The sequence below is a fragment of the Lathyrus oleraceus genome, chromosome 1 (genome assembly GCF_024323335.1).
Source record: "Lathyrus oleraceus cultivar Zhongwan6 chromosome 1, CAAS_Psat_ZW6_1.0, whole genome shotgun sequence".
NCBI lineage: Eukaryota > Viridiplantae > Streptophyta > Magnoliopsida > Fabales > Fabaceae > Lathyrus > Lathyrus oleraceus.
The window spans coordinates 142831370-142852911 of NC_066579.1; the positions used below are offsets into that span (position 1 = coordinate 142831370).

The 21542-nt window shown below is 38.5% G+C and overlaps 4 non-coding genes across 4 annotated transcripts; all 4 read right to left on the reverse strand.

Moving 5' to 3' along the window:
* Positions 1 to 2751: 2751 nt before the first annotated feature.
* LOC127116774 (small nucleolar RNA R64/Z200 family) lies at positions 2752 to 2845 on the reverse strand. The gene has a single exon (XR_007801564.1). It is a non-coding gene; the product is annotated as a small nucleolar RNA R64/Z200 family (small nucleolar RNA).
* A 29-nt stretch (positions 2846 to 2874) lies between these two features.
* LOC127116770 (small nucleolar RNA U54) lies at positions 2875 to 2955 on the reverse strand. Its single transcript, XR_007801560.1, has one exon. It is a non-coding gene; the product is annotated as a small nucleolar RNA U54 (small nucleolar RNA).
* A 53-nt stretch (positions 2956 to 3008) lies between these two features.
* Positions 3009 to 3083, reverse strand: LOC127116984 (small nucleolar RNA SNORD18). The gene has a single exon (XR_007801749.1). It is a non-coding gene; the product is annotated as a small nucleolar RNA SNORD18 (small nucleolar RNA).
* A 77-nt stretch (positions 3084 to 3160) lies between these two features.
* On the reverse strand, positions 3161 to 3238 carry LOC127116762 (small nucleolar RNA Z199). Its single transcript, XR_007801552.1, has one exon. It is a non-coding gene; the product is annotated as a small nucleolar RNA Z199 (small nucleolar RNA).
* Positions 3239 to 21542: the final 18304 nt, after the last annotated feature.

Genomic DNA, 21542 nt, shown 5'->3' on the forward strand with positions numbered 1-21542 from the left:
AAAGTTTATGTCAAACTAGTATACACAAATTATGTTTTCAAATTTAATAAATCATTATATTGACTCAAATAAGCTCTCAGAGCTTGGTATGAGAGACTAAATAATTTTTAGAAAATGGATTTCATAAATGGCAAGTAGACATTACACTCTATAGAAAGACTCTTAAGAATGTTATCTTAATTGTCCAAGTGTATGTTAATGATATCATATTTAGATCAACTAATATTTTTCTTTGCCAATAATCTTCTAAGACAATGCATACTGAATTTGAAAGACTACTAAAAAATTTGAACTTACTGACCAAAAATTTGCGGTCATTATTGCCACCGAATATAGACATCATGTTAATAAAAATTTACGTTCATTAAATAAAATTAACCAACCAAAAACTTACCAAATAATTACTAACTTGAATTTTGCGACAGAAATTTCCGATCTCAAATTAATGATTTCTATAAAAAAAAAATTATAAAAACAAATTAATGACCAAAATTTCACCCACTAATAATTATTTCTTTTAAGTTACATTCCCAAATTTTCCCTTTTTATAAATATTTTAATTCCTTCTTCAATGAAATTTTTCATATTTTTATTACTTTAACAAATAAAACATATATATTTACACAAATAATTCATCTATACAAATTTATTAATTAAAAAATGTAGTTTTAACGATAATAAGTTTAATAAATAATTTAAATAATTTTTAAAATTTTTAATTTCGTTTATAATATCTACATTTAAAGAAACATAAAACTACAAAAATAAAATGGTCACACACAAACTTTTGAAACATAAGGCAGTCGGGCATCGATTAGTTCTTGAATGTGGCAAAAAAAATTATCTTCATTTTTATTTTAAGTTCTTTAATTAAATGAAAATCATCACTACATTTAGTCACTAACTCCATCACAAAATCGGTAATTTTAAGTTTTTGCGGCCTCTAATTTGGTCATTAAACACAGTTTTTAATAGGGAAATATGATGATAGAGGTGAAGTTCTTCCTAGAAATTTAAATCAATCAATTCAAAGAGGAAGACTATGTTCATCATTCATCATGCTAAATATACAAAGGAGCTTTTAAAAAGTTTATGATTGATGATTGCAAGATCATGAGCACCAAGAATTTAATCAATGCTACCACAGCCAAATGTCTTGTCTACAGCAGGAACAGAATATATCTCAACTGCAACTTGTTGCATACAACTAGATGAAACATAACTTAGAAAACTATAAGATCACTGAAAGTAGTGTCTTTTGTGATAATACTACATCTATTTGATTGACAAAGAATCATATTCAACACTCTAGAACCAAAAACATTACAAATAAAATATAAGAAACCATATTCAGAAGGGTATGATAGATATTAAGTTTCATTGAAACAAATCATCGATGGGTTGATACACTTACCAAACATCTTACAGTAGAAAGTTTCATTTGATTTTATCAAAAAGATTCTAAACACACATTTTATTAAGGATTAGTGTTTGCTTCTAAATATGGAGAAGAAGCTATTGTAGTTAACATACAACCACTGCTACTCAGAAACTGATTTGATATCAACTTTATTTATGACTATCTAAAATCTGACTCTGAACCAATATGTTCACTATGTAAAATGAATTTATGGGTAAGGAGGTCCTTAGAAATTTCTATTTTCTAACCTTTGAGTTATATTAATGAATTCAACTAATCGTATTTAGTTAAGCAAATGAATATGGCTTCGGCTATAAGGGTTGCTCCTCTCATCAAATATGGTTCTAAACTACGGGAATCAATATTTTTGGATAAATTTAATTTCAATTTTGTTTTCCCTTCAATAATTCAACTAATCGTATTTAGTTAAGCAAATGAATATGGCTTCGGCTATAAGGGTTGCTCCTCTCATCAAATATGGTTCTAAACTACGGGAATCAATATTTTTGGATAAATTTAATTTCAATTTTGTTTTCCCTTCAATAATATATGTTACGGTTGGTGATTAAAATTTTGTTTGAACTCTCCTTTTTTTATACTGATGGAAATGGATAGAAAATTTCCTTAATTCACTTTTGTTAGTGGATCAAATGCTATCAACAAAACGTAATTAAAAGTTTTAGAAGCGAGGAGAAAAGGAAAAGGCATATTCCTATACAAAAAGGAAGGGATACAAGACTGACTACCTCACATACAATTGAATGAAAGCACAGTTTTGGCAAAACTAAATGTTTGCATAAACATAATTTTACTTATTTCATGTTCTACCATGCTGTGTCTAAATTATGTTTAATAGTTTAAAGCAATAAATTGTGCCCTTCATGAAGTTTAGTGTCCAGTCTATGAGATAAGGATGAAAAATAACTACTCATTGAAGGCTGTAAAATGAGACAAGATATCAACATCACGTTGTCTATATAATATATCAATATCAATTGCATAACATACCGATATCAACCTGTAATATAAAAAAAAAAAGTAAAATTATAAAAAGACGAAGACCAATAGAAATGTATGTCTCATGGCCAGTCCCAAATGGTAAAGGCAGCGACGCCGCTCCACAAGGCAATGGAATATGAGACACCACCGGCGGAGATACCACCAATAAAGGTGGCGCCGTCGACACCGGAATCATTGATTTATGACGGTTACTTGAAATTATGCAAACACTTTTCAATTTGCTCTCAAATAGTACTGAGATTCATCGGAAATCTCCCGTCAATTAAACATTTAACACAATTGAAAAAAACCCCTAAGACAAAAATAACAATTTTCTGCTCAGTGAATCGAATTGTCATTCTCATTGATTATGAAAATCTCTGAAGTCTGACATGTGAATTTCTTCTTAAATCATCATAGCAAAAAAAATATTAAACTATTTAAATTACAGATATAGCTCTCAACAAAATGAAATTTCTGCTCATACTTTGAATCAGAATAGCGTATACTGCAATAAAGCAGAATATCACAGAGCCACTAAAACATGAATTATAAAATCAAAAACATTTAGAGATAATTGTTTGAAACAGAGATCAGAAATTGGAAAAGGTTGTCGGTCACGGTGAATCAGAAACACGGACCAATGTAAACATCATCATGTCTCTGAGATTTCAATTCAATCATAAATCGTTAGAAGCAAATCTAGAAAAACACAATTTCGAAACACAAAAGATAAGACGGAATCATCAGAGACTTAAATACTAGGAATCATGGAACGAATCCATCATATTGTTGCAGTTATTTTCTCATCACGTGATTGATTCAACAAATCAAAGAACAAAACCCCCTAAACGAAAATGAAAATTCTAACATATGAAACAACCTAAAACCTACGGAAAAAAATGATTGAGGAAAATTGAATACTTAGCAGTTGTTCGATGCTGCAAAGGACCTGTTTGTTGTGTCAATTTATAATCATGGTTGGTGGTTTCTAGAAAACGGAAACCCTAATTCGAGAGAAAGGTTGCTGATGACCCGGGTTATGATAAATTGGGCCTTTTAATCTTTCATACCTCGTGGGTAATTGCTATTAGAACCTCCTTCTACTGATACAGTTTATAAAGTTAGTTATACATTTTTTAAATTCCTATTAACACCTCCATCTGCTAATCTCCCTAATATCACATTCACTACACCCTCTTTCTTATACTACCATCTAAACTTTTTCCAATCATACCTTATTTTCTCGTCGGCCAATAAGAAAATAGTCACGTCTAATCCATATTTTGAAGGCTCCAACTAACTCTCATTAATAAGGAATCATCCTTGAAAAAAAGGTATGACTTAAATTCATTCTCACTCACATCACTTGTTATTGTTTCATTGATTTAAATGTTGGAATGTTAATTTATCACTTGTTATTTTCTCATTCATTTAAGTGTTGGAATGTTAATCTTGCAGGTTACCCCCTTCTCCATTGTATTAAAAGCATACTCCATTATGTCAAGGTTTCATTTTATTGTATACCAACAATTATGCTTCCACAACGTAACACTAGTGATCTATAACTGAGACTTTTTATCACCAATTTGCCTCTGGATGACCGAATCGATGATGAGGATCGGAGATGATTTGACGTTGGAATGACCAAAAGTTATCTAGGAAGCAGAATCAAGGAATGTTTTCTTCAGCTTAGTGTGATCGTTACAACAATTTTGACTTCAATTGTATGGATATAATTTGCATGAGTCAATGTTAGAGTTTCGATATCAAAAGAAGATGGACGGAACTCATAACGTAAAACTTACATTGGTTGTAACTGCCACCATAGTCAATCATTTTATGGTAGTGATACTCATTGACGACAAAAGCTCTTACATATGCGAGATTTTAAGTCATGTGAAAGGCAAAAGTCTATTAGCATTCAATGACTTCTCAAAGAGAATTGACTTCTCCTCTAATGAAATCAACTTCAGATTGCATAACATGTATAGCAGTGATAAAATCAATAGGATGAACGATCAGAGGCGTGCAAATTAGCATCAGGGAAAATGGCTTCTTGGTTCTCATAAGGTTGAGGCCTTTCAGGAGGTGTAGGAGACTCATCTTGGCTCTCTAAGTTGTAAAACCAGTTATCACGGTTGTGAATATTAGTTTTCTCATGGTTTGAAAGTGTAAAATTCCGGACTACCTCGTTATCAATCAACAACCCAAACTCCGTCGGTCCTAAATTGGCAATGATGCCTCGGTTGAAACCGAAGTTTAGGTGCATGGGATGGATACCTCCAAAAGCATGTAAGTGGTTAAACATGTATCTCAGGCCTAAAGCATCAGCAATCATGGTTACTAACCCACAAATTATAATAGTATCGTGGGTTCTCGGGCAATCTTGTATAGGTTTTCTAACATAAAGATAGCAACATTCACTAGTATGCCTTGGTAAGCACAGTACAAGATAAAAAATCCGTCCATATAAACATAGGTGATGTTCTCTTCCTTACCGAATAGGGTATGGGCCAGGATTTTATGAAAGTAGCAGATGGCAGGGTTGTGTATGTTTGCAGAAAACATGGTGTGAGGTTCAGGATGATAATTTCCGGTTATGGTTCCCCTGATAAAGTTAAGGTTAAGGTCTGTAAAGGCATCATCAGGGGAAATGGTGTGTGCATCAGGGCCATTAGGAAATCCTAGTAACTCAACCATCTCACGGTGGGTGAAACGGTACTTGGTTCCGGTCGCATCTCGAAAAATATGATCCCTCAGAATGGTTGCGGAAAAAAATTTAATTCGAACAGAGTCGCCACCGAACTTTATTTATCCCAATAAAGGAATAGGAAAATATCGATAAAACCTTTGAAAAATAGAATAATGGTCATCGCAACCATATTCGGGTTCGGGAGTCGATTACGCAAGGGGAAGGTATTAGCACCCCTCACGTCCGTTGTACTCAACGGGAACCTTTTAGTTTAATTTGCGATTTGAATGTTAATTGAATGTTGTTTGTTTTCTTCGAGTGATAATAATATTGAAAAAATATGGATGGAAACCTCAGAAGGGGGAAAAGGGAGGTTTCTTATTAGTGTGCTCGCCAAGATCTCGCAATCTCGTGCATACGTATCCTTATGGTGCAATAAGGAAATCAGAGCATTCATAGTTTGGGGACTACGACTGGTTGGTGTCTTTTACCGAACAACTGTTTAGATCGCGTTCTAAAGGCTAAACGTTGACTTGTCTACTCTCGGCGGAGGCTTAAGCATTAGTTTGTTGTGAATATTAGAAATGATTAAACACTGTTCTTTTTTAAAAGAGTTTTGGTCACACGGAGGTGACAAGTTGAATTAATATGTTGGATGTTTTGTTTGATTGGTTTTGATCACACAGGGGCGAGGACAGATAGATTTGATGTGTTAAGATATTTTTGAAGAACGACACAAGATTGAGCAATGTGGTGCACATCAATCGTTCAATTCTTTCGAGGGATAGCAAGGCGAACACCTTCTACTCCCTTTTTGTTTAAGTTATTATTGAAAGCTGTTTGCGGAAATTGAATATGTGTGGTAATGAGGCGTGCGCCTCTCACTTGCTTATTCAAGGAATAATGAGGCGAGTGTCACTCATTCCTTTATCCAAGTTTATTTAAAGTATTTTAATCGGAAGTCGATAATTTGAGCAATATGGTGAACGTCAATCTTTTAATTATTCAAGGGATGGTGAGGCGAACGCCTCCCATTCTTTTTCATCCAAAGTTTAAATTATTAAAATAAAGTCTTTTAGAAATTATATTTGATTTGGAAAACTAATTTTGAATTTGTAGGATTAAGGTTTTAATCGGAAGTCGACAATTTGAGCAATATGGCGAGCGGCAATCGTTCAATTATTCGAGAAATGATGAGGCGAACGCCTCCCATTCTTTTCATCCGAAGTTTAAATTGTAAAAATATCTATATTGATTTTTGAAAAATAATTTGAATTTATACGATTAAGGTTTTAATCGGGTGACAAGAATTCGAGTAATGTGGCGGACGCCAATCATTCGAACACTTGAGAGATAGTGAAGTGAACACCTCATATACTCTTTTTCATCCCAAAGTTTAAATTATTAAAAATAAAGTATTTTAAAAACTACATTTTGATTTGGTTAAGTGATTTGAATTTGCAAGTTTTACTCGGCGTTGGACCAAGGTTTTCACTTATGAGTGAGATTGAATGGGTTTTGGTTTATGATTTGGTACGGAATGGTGATAGTGAAAGAAATCAATCTATTTGTAATTACCAAAGTTAATTTATTAAAATTTGGTTTAATTAATTAATTAAGATGGCTGAGTTACTCAAGGTTTAATTAATTAACCAATTTAATTAAAAGTTGTAGAAATAAATACCAACCTTGATTTAACGGATTAAATTAATTTGGTGTGCTCAAAACCGGTTTGTACATAGCGACAACGGAGTTGGAGTGTCGTATGTAAGGATCGAAACGCGATGAAAATATTCCGTTAATATATTGATATTTTAGCGTAATATCAGCATAAAATTTTTGAATCCGATTTAACGCAATGGAATATAACAAGATAGCATAATCATAATTTTTATTTACAACCATATTATAGAAATTGATCTAAAATTCTCAATGAACAATAAATTTGCCACAAACAACCCATACACAATCAACATCAAACAATTGCTAAATCCCCAACTAATCCACACAATAAGCATGATAATATACTTGGAATAAAAAAACTAATACATATGGAATTGAAACAGAATAAACTAAAACCATAAAGTTTACTGCATGTGAATTCCCTGCCACCAAAATCAAAATTATAGCCGGAAAACTACCAAATATAGTGTCTGCATCAAATTAATGTAATCTAATTATAAAGTAGTGGCAACCATGTATGGATTATTTACAATGAAGATAAACTAAAAATGGCACAAAATAGGAAGATTTTTTATAAATAATCATGTTTTTAAAAGAAAAATCAAAAATAACCATAATTTAAAAAAAATTACAAAAATGGGCAGTTTTTGCCCTAATTTACACATTGGCGCCACCCTAGATGGCGCATACCCTTAAGTTGGAGGGCAAATCGCCACTAGGAGTGGCGCCTACTCCTAATTTCTTATTTTTTTAATTTTTTTTTCTTTTTTTTTAATATGTTTTTAATTATTTTTTTAATTTTTTTAAATCTTTTTTAACTTATTTTAAATTTATTAATTTTTATTTATTATAAATTATATAAATTTATATTAATACATATGTATAAATAAAATTATTTACAAGATATATATATATATATATATATATATATATATATATATATATATATATATATATATATATATATATATATATATATATATATATATTAATTTATATATATTAATTTAATTTATAACTAAATAATATTATTTATAAATTATTAAAATATATTATTTTATATACATGTAAATAAATAATATTATGTATATATTTGTAAAATACACAAGATATATATATATATAAATATATATTAATTTATATTAATATACACAATATATTTATATTAAAATAATACACAGGACAAATATTATAAAGTTTAATTAAAATGCATTATTAATTTGGGATTTTTTACATATTATGCGGTCCCTGGTACGATCCGCACAGGGGAGGTCTAACTACTCGTCTAGACGGCTCACGTGGTGGTGATGCTTCCCTATTCCCACCCCTAGTCGTTACGTGTTCCCTTGCCCTTTGCCGTTGTGGTTGGGTCAAAGTCCCTTCAATGCTGTAGGAAAGGCGGGTGCCCTATACGCCCTCAAAGCTTTGTCTCGATGGGACAAACTGACTCCTGTTGGGTGCGCCCTCGAAATGTGGCCTTTGGTAGTTGAGGGTTGAATCGGGTTGGCTAAAGAACAATGTCTGTTGTGGTGTGTAGTAGTCTTGTTGGTAATCCTCTTGTATACCTATGTCGGGGCTAAGTGGAGGACTGGAAGAGCCCGGGACATCGTCGTGATGGAAGTGTTGGGATTGGTGTTGGTGGGGGGATTGAGTTTGTGGTAGGTGTTGGGACTGTTGATGGTGGTGGGAATGTTGAGGTTGGTGTTGGTAATCTTCATGATATTGGGGTTGAGTTTGTGGTATGTAGTGTTGATTTGGTTGGGGGGTGGACATGTGTTGTGGTGGTTGTTGTTGGTAATACGGTGGTGGTTGTTGTTGTTGGTAATACGGTGGTGGTGGTTGTTGTTGGTAATATGGTGGTGGTTGTTGTTGTTGGTAATATTATGGTGGTTGTTGTTGTTGGAAATATGGTTGTTGCATTCGGGGATCGTCCAAATAGAACGGGTCAGACACAATCATTTCTGGATTTGTATTTGCTTTATACCAATTCACATATTCCCTTATCGGCTCCATTTCGTTGGGCGCCACCGGAAATTGTAGAACATAGTGGGCACGCTCTTTCCACATTTTACGGAACTCCTTTGCAAATGCCTTTCAATTTTGGGCATACCACTGGTGGCTGACTTTTTTAAGATGCCAAGGTTCCAAAGACATTGGGGGGCCTGGGATTTCTTGATGCATTCCGAATTGCAGTTTGACACTGTCACTTTGGTGCATCTCCACAGTGGTGAACCGCATGATAGCCGTTTTTGCTGTCCAAACTGCTGCATCTTCGGGGTTGGGTTGATGTTCCAATCCCAAATATGGTCTCCAAATAAACTGCAAAGAAAAAAATAAATATGTTATTTATTGAGAATGCTTGATATTAATAAATTAGTTAGAAGATGAATGATTTAGTGGTAATACATCTTGTGCTCGGAGACGATCCAAGAGTTGACGATAAAATATTATTTTATTTTTCGGGGTAAGACTGTAATCTAGTCCAGTTGCAATGAACCTAAACAAAAAAAAGATAAATAATATTATTTACAAATATTTATAGAATAAATATACAAAATGAAATAACATCATAAATTTACCTAGTTGCGTAGGGGAAGGAGTAGACGTTAGGATTTTCGAGGGCTAGCCTCGGCACTCTCCACCACCCCCATGTTTGGAGCAAAAAAGCACATCCAGAAAATGTACAGTGGTCATTTTGTGCATTTTTACACAAAGAGCTATATAGGAAAGCCAATACAGCAGAACCTCAACTATACGTGCTTATTCTATCTATGTCCTCGAGCAAACTCAAGTACATAAAGTTTATGCTATTTCCCGTGCCTTCAGGAAATAGCAAGTTCCCAAATAATAACATAATGTAAAACCTTGTTTTTATTATTTTTTCTTGTTCGGACGAATCCTCAGTCAAAATTATAGCGTCGTGGTAGAATTGGAGGCTCGATAGTTTAATACCCTGGCCCCTTGCTTTCGCAGATCCCTAACCCTCGACTAGATCTACGCCCAACATTTGAACACATAGTTCGTTGGGCTGTTGAACATTTCCAGTCACAGGCTTACCATCTATTCGAAGACCCAAAAGCATGTACACGTCCTCTAGTGTGACGGTACATTCACCAGTTGGTAGGTGAAAAATGTGTGTCTCTGGTCTCCAACGTTCACACAAAGCAAGAATAAATTTCACATCAATTATGGCATTTACCACATGCATAACATGACCGAACCCCGCACGCTCTATGTAAGGTACGCACCATGGGTCTGGATAAGCCATAGGGTGTGAACGTTGACGAAATTTCTTGGGATCCTTTAAAAACAAACAATATAAACAATCATTAGATTGGAGTTTTAAAAAATAAATTATAAACATACGAAAGAGGCAATGTTCAAGAAAAACTTACGAATGAGGCAATGTTCGCCCTAGTGCCTCTGTGTTCTTGGCCCATGGTAAGAAGAGACATGATTGCAATGTAGAACGTAGGTTTGTTGATGAAAAGTTCGTTGGTGTTCTCTGAAAAAAAGTGTTAGTGGATGATGAAAATTTTCAAGAATGACCTTCTATTTATAACCGTATTCAAATAGTATGAATATGTAAAAAAATTGGACACATGTAACGCATGCAAAAATTTGACACGTGTAACGCATGCAAAGTTGGCTGAGAATCTTGCAGGCTAGGTGGAGCTGCATGCATGTCTTCACATAAGACACGTCTACTGCATGCATCAGTAGGTCAGGATAAGACATGAACTCGTCACTCTAGGTGGCGAATACATTGAAGTCTTGTCTTGTCTGAGAATCTTGCAGGCTAGGTGGAGCTGCATGCATGTAATAATTTTGACACGTCTACTGCATGCATCAGTAGGTCAGGATAAGACATGAACTCGCCACTCTAGGTGGCGAATACATTGAAGTCTTGTCTTGTCTGAGAATCTTGCAGGCTAGGTGGAGTTGCATGCATGTAATAATTTTGACACGTCTACTGCATGCATCAGTAGGTCAGGATAAGACATGAACTCGCCACTCTAGGTGGCGAATACATTAAAGTATTGTCTTGTCTGAGAATCTTGCAGGCTAGGTGGAGCTGGATAGGCATGCGTGAGAATCTTGCAGGCTAGGTGGATATGACTTTGATGGATAGGCATGCGTGAGAACCTTGCAGGCTGGGTGGATAGGTTAACATGCATTGGTACAAGTTAGGTTGCACTTGTCTTGTTTAGGGGAAGGCTTTGTGGATGTGTTGCATGCAAAAATGTGACACATCTAACGCATGCATCACAATTGAATTCGTGTATCTAGGCATGCGTGAGAATCTTGCATACTAGGTGGATATGACTTTGATGGATAGGCATGCGTGAGAACCTTGCAGGCTAGGTGGATAGGTTAACATGCATTGGTACAGGTTAGGTTGCACTTGTCTTGTCTAGGGGAAGGCTTGGTGGATGTGTTGCATGCAAAAATGTGACACGTCTAACGCATGCATCACAATTGAATCCGTGTATCTCATGAACCCGTGAGTATAAGTATTCACACAAATTTTCACATAGGTATTCACAAAATCTTCACAATATCTTCACATATTTCACACATATCTTCACATATCAAGGCATCTTCATCACAATACAAAATCAAAGCTCACGTGAATGGTGAGACTTATGAATGTGATATGTCTGGCTTCCTATTTAGAAACACCGATTGCACTCGTTTTTGTCTAAATAGAGGAGCTGACTTCTCTTATCTGAAAAAAAAGATTGAGTCCAAACTTAGATAACCTGTGTCCCAAAATTTTTATCAACAACCTTTTTTTTCTGAAAATAACTCAGTCGGGTTTTATAAGTCATTGATTCAAAATGACATGGAGGCACAGTACATGTTTCGTAACCATGAGTATTCTGGTTACGATTATATAGTGTTGTACATTGTCTTGGAACAATTTCAACCAACTCAGAATATTCAGTCACAGGTTATTGATCCTGTGGTTGATGACGAACAAGATGTTGAACACCCCGTTGAAGACGATGTGGTTGATGATGCAGAAGACGTGGTTGATGACTTGGTGAACCGTGATTCCGAAGACGAAGACCAAGTACAAATACCTATAGCGCAACGCTACTCACCGCCTGCGCACTTCACAACCCTTAACTTGGGCGAGGATGAGCCCTCGTCAGATATGTTCTACAACCCATATATGAGGTCTGTTGAGGAGTTAAAGAAGGGTGACCAATTTCAGACCAAGGAAGAGTGTATGTTAGCAATAAAAAACTTGCACTTGAAAAATTGTGTTGACTATGATGTTAACAAATCAAACCCGGAAAGATACGTTATTTTATGCAAAAACCCGGAGTGTGGGTATAGGTTGATGGCATCATACAAGAAGAAACATAATGCGTGGGTGATAGGGTCCATTTCTCAAGCTCACACTTGCGTCAACACAAACATGGCACAAGATCATTGCAAACTTAGCCATGATATGATCTGCCATTCCATAATACCTCTTGTTGAAGCTGACCCATCACTCAAGGTCAAAACTATTATCTCCCATTGTGTTGCTGTTTTCAAATATACACCGTCGTACAGAAAGGATTGGTTAGCGAAAACCAAGGCAATTGAACTGGTATATGATAATTGGGAGGAATCATACAAACAACTTCCGCGCTACCTGGTTGCACTACATTTGTATTCACCTGGGACGGTTTCTATAATGGAGACCTTGCCGGCACAATCCCCTGACGGAACTCGTCTAGAAGGTAATGGAATATTCCATAGACTTTTCTGGGCATTCCGTCCCTGCATCATCGGTTTCACATTCTGCAAACCGCTTATTCAAGTCGATGGAACTTGGCTGTATGGGAAATACAAAAGATCGTTACTGATGGCGGTCGCACAAGATGAAAATTCTAATATTTTCCCAATAGCCTTTGCATTGGTAGAAGGAGAAACGGCTGCTGCTTGGAGTTTCTTTCTTAAGAATCTCCGAACGCACGTGACTCCACAAGCTGACATCTGTGTGATTTCTGACAGGCACGCTTCTATAGACAGTGCATACAATAATCCAGCAAATGGTTGGCATGACCCCCCGTCTACGCATGTCTACTGCATCAGGCATATTGCTCAAAATTTTGTGCGGGAGTTCAAAAATAAATTCTTGAAGCAAAATTTGATAAACGTGGGGTATGCATTAAACCAACCTGGATTCCAATACTACTGCCGGGAGATAGTGTTGGCAGATTCTGATGCAGAGAGGTGGATCGATAATATTGACAGAGCAAAGTGGACTAGGTCATACGACGATGGGGTGAGGTGGGGCCACATGACAACAAATCTTGTGGAATCAATGAACGACGTATTTAAGGGCATACGTAACCTCCCGATAACCGCTTTGGTGAGTGCGACCTATTTTCGGATGGCAACGTTGTTCGTAACAAGAGGCAAGCGCTGGCATGCAGTGTTACAGATGAGTCAAGTGTATAGTGATGCCTGCATGAAGTTTATGAGGCAGGAATCTTCCAAAACCAGCAACCATCGGGTTACGGAATTCGACCGCCATGGCCACACTTTTAGTGTCAAGGAAACAATTGACCACAACCAGGGGCTGCCCAGACAAGAGTATAGGGTCCTAATACCAGACTGTTGGTGCGACTGTGGTCAATTTCAGGCCTATCGTATGCCTTGTTCCCATGTCATTGCAGCGTGTTCACACACCCACTTCGATGCATTGTCGCTAGTGTCTCCCATCTACAAAGTTGCAACATTGCTAAATGTATACGACAATCCCTTTCCGGTGGTAGCATTGGAGGCATATTGGCCAGAGTATGACGGGGAAATTGTTTGGCACAACGATTCCATGCGGCGGAATAAAAGTGGTCGCCCAAACAGCAGACGCATTAGAACTGAAATGGACGTCGCAGAGAAAATGCAGAGGAAATATAGCATATGTCGACAACTGGGGCATAATAAGAACAAATGTCCATATCGTGGATCTAGTTCCACAACATAGTTTTCATATTCATAACTCTGTGTACCAATGTTATTTATCAATAAAGTTTACTTTTTATTCCAAATAGAAGATGACATTGGAACAACAAACACAAACATCTAACATTAGAACAACAAATACTAAAACAAAAACAAATACTGGAACAAGAACAAGTACTAAAACAAGAACAAGTACTAGAACAATAACAAATACAAGAACAACAACACAAACAACCATTAAAATCTAGGAAATTACAACAGTTAACACTATGTCATCTGATCAATGCATCATTTGGATGCAATCAATGTCGCTTTTAACTTCAACCCGCCAACATACCGTTTCTCCAGTTTCAAATGAGAACCTTGTTCTAAGCCTCCGAATCCTTCTGATGACTTCACCAGGTTGGTAATCTCCCTCTAACCAAGACATCAAGGACCTTTTTAGTTGGTCCAACGAACAAATGTTCCAAAATTTCATCTCCATTGGGGGTTTGACAGGCGAGAAAATAACATGTACATCCCTTTTTAAGATTACTGGTTTAGGATCCGGCCGCCTTGATGATGTTCGCTGCTGTAACACCCCAAAATTTGCCCTCCTTATTCACGCATTCATTTTTAGGTCATTTAACATTAGATACATTGCATTTCATCATGTCAATCGGGATTAGCTCCAAGAAGCTTGAACATCATCCAGGACACTTTGTGGATTCTATTTAGATGATCAGTCAACACAAGGGAAAGACTTGAGTTACTTCCAACAGGGGTCTATTCGTCAGTCAAAACGTTAATCTTGAAGGAGCAAAAGTTTGTTCATGAACTGTCATGCTCGCTAGGCGAAGCCCACGTGTTACGAAAAAAAAACGAAATAAATAAATAGATAAATAAAATATAATAGAAAAATCTTGGACTTGGACCTCTCTCATTTGAGCCCACAAAGCCATGAAAATCAGGTTATAAAAGAGGGAAACCTGACCTGAGAAGACCTGAGTTAACCTGATCTGAAACCTAACCTAACAAAGCCAGAGAGGAAGCTAACAGAGTTCAGAGCAACCTCCGAACCCTGAAGAAAACTCGTCGGCAAAAGAACCAACTCTACCTCATACAAATCCCGAGGTTGTTCTGCAAACCCCGGTGCAATCCAATTGCATTCAATCTCTCCAATCAGGTTTGCCTTATTACTTTACCCTGCTAATTTGAATACTCTAAATGTGTGAAATATTATCATGAGGTTTTTCCCACGGGTTAGATGTGTATGAATCTATAATTCAATGCCTTGAATGTTTTAATCGTTTTGTTTCTGATGGATACCATAGGATTTGGGGTTTCCGAGATTGCACTGTTATCTATGAAGAACCCAAAACCCGCAGGCGTTCGCTAGCACCATCGCCAGGCGAGCAGGTAGCAAGGCTTCGCTAAGCGACGCAGTAGCGATCGCGACAGCATCTGTTTTTTTTTGTTCTAACCTGTTTCGTGTTTGCCATGGCATTGCTTTCTCCTACTTCCTAACCTGTTTGTTGAGTTTTTTGTGAGGGCTCACATGACCTTAAAAGAGATGGCTTGCGTGGTATTCCACTTTATTTATGGGATACCCCCTGGAGGTTTATTCTGATTACCTGCACTGACTCGCTTTCTTTGATGGTCTAGCTGGAGGGATCTCTGGGTTTCTCGCTCCCTTAGCTGCTGTTACTTCGGATCTTTATCCGTGTGGTACTTTTACCTCTTTCCCGTATTTTACCGTTTTCTTAGCTGGAAGACCTCGATAGGAGGCAATGTTTGAGCCCCTTGGTGGCATTTTACTTTATGATACATGTTTTGTGTGGTGTGGTCGTCTCCCCCATAGGTTTGCTAGACTTTGTATAGTCTCTCGTTTGTATGACAATTAAGGTAGCACTGTTCCTTCGTCTAGGACTTCCTTTTTGCATGAGCATCCTTAAAACACCAGCAACTCATTGATTTTTCTTCTCCTAAGAACACGTTTACTCCTTCTACTACAGGTGAGTAAGTCTCCAAAGGTCGAGCATCCGGTAGATTGTGTGGTAACGTCGTTCACCCAAAACAAACCCGTAGTTAGCCGAGCTACGAAGACTCTGATTCTCATATTCAGATGAGATACGTATGCAGTGGATGCGATATTCGTGCGAATCATTTTCTTTTGACCCTTTTTTTTTAGTAAATAACACATTAGATAAACCCACACCCTTTAGACAAGAACTACAAAAATGGATCCCGTAGAGTACTACGGATGCGTAGGGGTGCTAATATCTTCCCTTCGCATAATCGACTCCCGAACCCAAGATTTGGTTGCGAGACCCTGTCTTGTCCTTTCCTTTTTCCAGGTTTACTTCGAGCGTTTCCTTTCCCTCATTTGGGATAAATAACGCACGGTGGCGACTCTCTTGTCTTTCTTCGCCGGTTGTTTTTTTTCGCATTCCATTTTTCAGGTTGCGACAGCTGGCGACTCTGCTGGGGACCCGGTTTCCCTAAGCGAGTCCCTCTTAGCTTTTGTAGGTTGTTTGTTTATTGGGTGTTTATTCTTTTGTACAATTATTTATCTTTCAGCATTTACCTGCTTTATTGCATTGTGTACATATGACTGCCGTATCTGCTGGTTCTATTTGTGAGATGAGTTCTATACCCGAACTCGAGTGCACTTAGGATAGAAGAATGGCATAGTCTTGTTGACTTGTGTGGAGTTATTCCTTAGCAAGTTGACTTGCAAGCCCATTCACTTGGTGGAGGTCATGTTGGGATCAATAATGTCACACAAGTAAGTTGTGGTTAGACATTACTTTTTCCAATATAGACCTTAGAAGCCAAGGACCTTAGTTTACCAAACCCATCTTGGCCTATTCGTAGGACGTAGTGCGAAAGTCGTTCAAGTGTAAGATTTGATATGATTGTTACGCGATACTACACTCATAAGAGTCTCTCTTGAGAATATTTTTGGAATACGAGTAGTCGTTCCTCCGATAATATCCGAAAGATGGGATTATGACTATGGGAACCATTTGTAGAACATGTTTGGCAGGTTTAAACCTTAGTACACTCTGTTTGGGTGGTTCTTAACCTAAACTCAATGCTCGTGACTTGCAACAAACCCTTGATTCATGGTTGATCCATTCAGGTATCCTTAATATCAATGAAACTTGGGTGTTGATAAGGTGTAAACCATAATCCACCAAAAATGAATGGTTGATATTAAGGATAACATGATCCATCCCATGACCTTTGTTTGGTGTGCTTTGCTTGATCCTCTTAATTTCTCTCCAGGCAGTGCAACCTGACAGATGTTCAAGCGGATCCAACAATTCTGATTGACATGCCATTGCATTGCATAACATCATCTGCATATTTGCATCCAACATCTCATGCTTATTCATTTGCAGGGTATTCCCTTTTTAAGGGGGGGCCTTAAAATCGAATAAGCAGTGCATCGCATGCCATACATACTAACCCTTGTTTGTTTTGCAGGTGTCACCGCAGTGTCTAATGTTTGTTCCCTGTTGCAGGCAGTTATTGGTCCTAAGCGAGTTCACAGGTACCCGACAAAGGAAAACCGTCCACGACTAGCAATGGACCAGATACAGAAAGAACTGGATGATATGCGTGAAAGGATGGATCAGTTCATGACATTGATGACTGGTATGGCAGAAGGCCAAGCGAAGCTGAAGGAATTGGTTGAGCAACCGAGGCCCGATCCAGAGGTGGAAATACTAAGTGCTGAGGGGAACCCTGGTAACCCTGGGAACCCTGGTAACCCTGGTAACCCTGGGAACTCTGATAACCCTGTGAACACTAGAAACGCGGGTAACGCAAATGTTGATGGAAACCCGGGTAATGTTGGCAACACGGGAAATGTTGGGAATGGTATTGGCGGAAGGTACAATGTGAATCAAGGGATTCGGATTAACGGGCGCCCCGTTACTGAAGATTGTTAGTATGATCAATTCTCTTTGCACGACGAAGCCCATGAGACCACTCGCCGTATGGATGAGCTTGCTGAGAAGCTCAAATCTTTAGAGTCTCAAAATTCCTTAGGTTTTGATGTCACCAATCTTGGTCTGGTTCAGGGAGTAAGGATCCCTCACAAGTTCAAACCCCTTACTTTTGAGAAATACAACGGGGCTTCTTGCCCACACACTCATCTCCAATCTTATCTAGGAAGGTTGGGAGCTCACACTGAAGATGAAAAGATGTGGATGTACTATTTTGAAGACAGTTTAACTGGAGCTTCTCGTGAATGGTATTCTCATTTGTCTCGTACTACCATCAAGAGCTGGAAAGACTTGGCAGAGGCTTTTGTCAAGCAATGTCAATACAACTTGGACATGGCTCCAAATCGGACCTTGTTGCAAGGAATGTCTCAGACTGCCAAGGAAACCTTTAGAGAATATGCTCAGCGTTGGAGACAGATTGCTGCATCCGTCCAACCCCCTATGTCTGAAAGGGAGATGGCGGACATGTTCATGAACACTCTTCAAGGCAATTATATTGAGAGGTTGGCTGCTTGCCCGTCAATCAGCTTTGTAGAGATAGTAATTACTGGAGAAAGAATCGAGATTCTGTTGAAGATAGGTCGAATTCAAGACAATAGTGCTTCCAAGAAACTGTTTGCTGGTAACGGTCAACGAAGAAGAGAAGGCGAGACAAGCGTTGAGTATGCCGGCAGAGGCAGGGGCAGAGGACGCCCTAATTATTATCAAGATCAAGTGGCTGCAATCACTATTCCTACACCTGCTCCTCAACAGCAACAACAGTCGCAGTATCATCCGCAACAGCAACCTAGGTACAACAATCAACAACAAGGAGGTAATCCGGGTCAGCAGAGACCCTATCAACAACGTCCAAGGCAGGCGGACCGGGTCATTGAGCCAATCCCAATGCCTTATTCTGTATTACTTCCCAAGCTGATTGACATGAATCTGGTTACTTTGAGAACTCTGGCCCCACCGGTCGATCCTAACAATCTGCCTAGAGGTTATGATGTCAACGCCAAATGTGCTTTTCACTCCAACGCACCTAGCCATACTACAGATAATTGCAAGGCTCTCCAGCTAAAGGTACAAGATTTGAGAGATGCCCAGGCCATCAATTTTTATCTGGTGCCTAATATTATCCAAAACTCGATGCCAGCTCACGGCGGGCAGAGGATTAATGCTGTTGATAGTGGGGAAACTTTGAATTTGGTTTCTGATGTGACTAAAGTGAAGACTTCGCTATCGGTGGTCAAAGACCGACTCTTGAAAGGACGGATTTTCCCGGGCTGTGGGGAAGAGTGCAGAAATTGTCAAGACGCCGAGAACAGATGTGATAGTTTGAGAAGGGGTATTCAGCAACTGATAGATGAAGGTTGTCTTCAGTTCGATCAGACTCGTCCAGTGAAGAATGATGTGTCGACAGTAACGTTTTATTTCACTCCTGAAGAAATATATGTTCCCGAGAGACCCGCTCCGACAATAATATATTTCCCAGAAAGCCCAGCACCAATTTACTCTGACAACCCTCAACCGACTTTGATTGGTCTGGTCACCATCACGGTACCAGGACCTGTTTCATATGAGAAAGACAGTGCTATCCCGTGGCACTATGGGGCTGATATCTATTGCCAGAAGCAGAAAGTTAACGAAGAAGACATTGACATTGGTAGCTCCGCTGTAGACAATGTTGGAGGAATTGGTGGCTTCACTCGTAGTGGACGCCTATTTGCACCATCAACATTGCGCACGAATGTTGAAGCTGAGGCAGCTGCCAAGGCTAAAGGAAAACAGGTATCCACCGAAGAGGTTACTACCGAGGAAGCTCCTCCTAAGACCGCATTCGAGAAGGAAGTGGATGAGTTTATGAGGATTATCAAGAAAAGTGACTACAAGGTAGTCGGCCAGCTAAATCAGACACCCTCAAAGATCTCCATTCTCTCACTATTGATGTGCTCTGAGGCACACAGAGCAGCCTTGTTGAAGTACTGAATATGGCTTATGTTCCCCAAGAGATAACTGTTGACCAGCTGGAGTCGGTAGTTTCGAATGTACACACTAGCCATACGCTAGGTTTCACCGATTATGACCTAACATCTGAGGGCAGGAATCACAACAAAGCCTTGCATATCACAATGGAATGCAAAGGGACGGTGCTTTCCCATGTTTTGGTTGATACAGGTTCTTCTCTGAATGTTTTCCCAAAGAAAACCTTAACGAAGTTGGATTGCGATGACGCCACCCTGAGGCTGAGTAATTTAGTTGTAAGGGCTTTTGATGGCTCTAAGCGAGCTGTTTGTGGCGAAGTTGAGTTGCCAATTAAGATTGGACCGCAGGTAATCAAGAGTACCTTTTATGTGATGGATATCCAGCCTGCCTATAGCTGTCTGCTAGGTTGACCCTGGATTCATGTTGCCGGTGCTGTTACTTCTACTCTCCACCAGAAGCTCAAATATGGACTAGAAGGTCAGATCGTCACCGTCTGTGGTGAAGAGGATATTTTTGTTAGCCACCTGTCTACATTTAAGTATGTGGAGATGGATGGCGAGATGCATGAGATGCTGTGTCAGGGCTTCGAAGCCATAAACATCAGTGAGGTCGCGCCCGAAACTGTCTTTTCACCTGAGTCTGAGAAGGTCGGGACTTCTATCTCTTCATACAAGCAAGCTGTTGAAGTAGTTAAGGCTGGTAATGCCCAAGGCTGGGGCAAATTTGTGGAGCCAATCATAAAAGAAGACAAGTTTGAATTGGGGTATACTCCGGGGTCTCAGAAGAATGAAGCCGGTACTTTCTCCAGCGGGGGTTTGGTTTCTCCCCACACCGTCAATGCTGCAGAGGAAGACAAGGCTGACAGTGACTGTGACTTAGATAGTTGGATTCGCCCGTGTGTCCCAAGAGAAAAGCTCGACAATTGGTCGTCTGAAAAAGTCGTCCGGTTCACTCTACTAAAGGAGTAATTTTTATTGTTTTCCTTTTATCACATGCATAACAAAGTCTTACACTTTGACCAAGGTGTAATGACTCATCTGTAGGGCCATCCATTTAGTTACATTTCGCAATTATTTTCATCATCAACAAAGGACAGCTTTTGCAAACAATTTTGTGTTCTCTTTCTTTCAATTATTTTTACTTTTACAAAAACGGCAATGTTTCTTTTTCATGTTTCTTTTTCGTTTTTCTTTCCAAAAAACCCCTCGTAAAACTGATCACCTGGATCTCACTGCTAACAACACTGCTATGGCCAAGTATGACTTCGACAATCCTATCTATCAAGCCGAAGAAGGGGTTGAGGAAGATTGTGAATTGCCTGAGGAGTTAGCCAGGTTGTTGAAACAGGAGGACCGAGCTATCACACCTTATCAGGAGGTGGTTGAGACCATCAACATTGGTACCGAAGACGACAAGAAAGAGATCAAGATCATGGTCAGTCTACAGGCCGAGAGGAAAAGACCGTTGATCATGTACTTGACTGTGTTAGAAAGGTCAATGGGTTGTGTGCTCGGTCAGCATGACGAGTCAGGTCGAAAAGAGCATGAAATATACTACCTTAGCAAAAAGTTTACCGACTGTGAACAAAGATACTCACTGCTCGAGAAAACTTGCCGCGCTTTGGCATGGGCTGCTCGCCGACTAAGATAGTATATGTTGACTCACACGACTCTATTGATATCAAAGATGGATCAAGTCAAGTATATTTTTGAAAAGCCAGCAGGGTTGCTAGGTGGCAAATGATGCTGACAGAGTATGACATCCAATACACTTCACAAAAAGCCATCAAAGGAAGTGTCTTGTCAGACTATCTTGC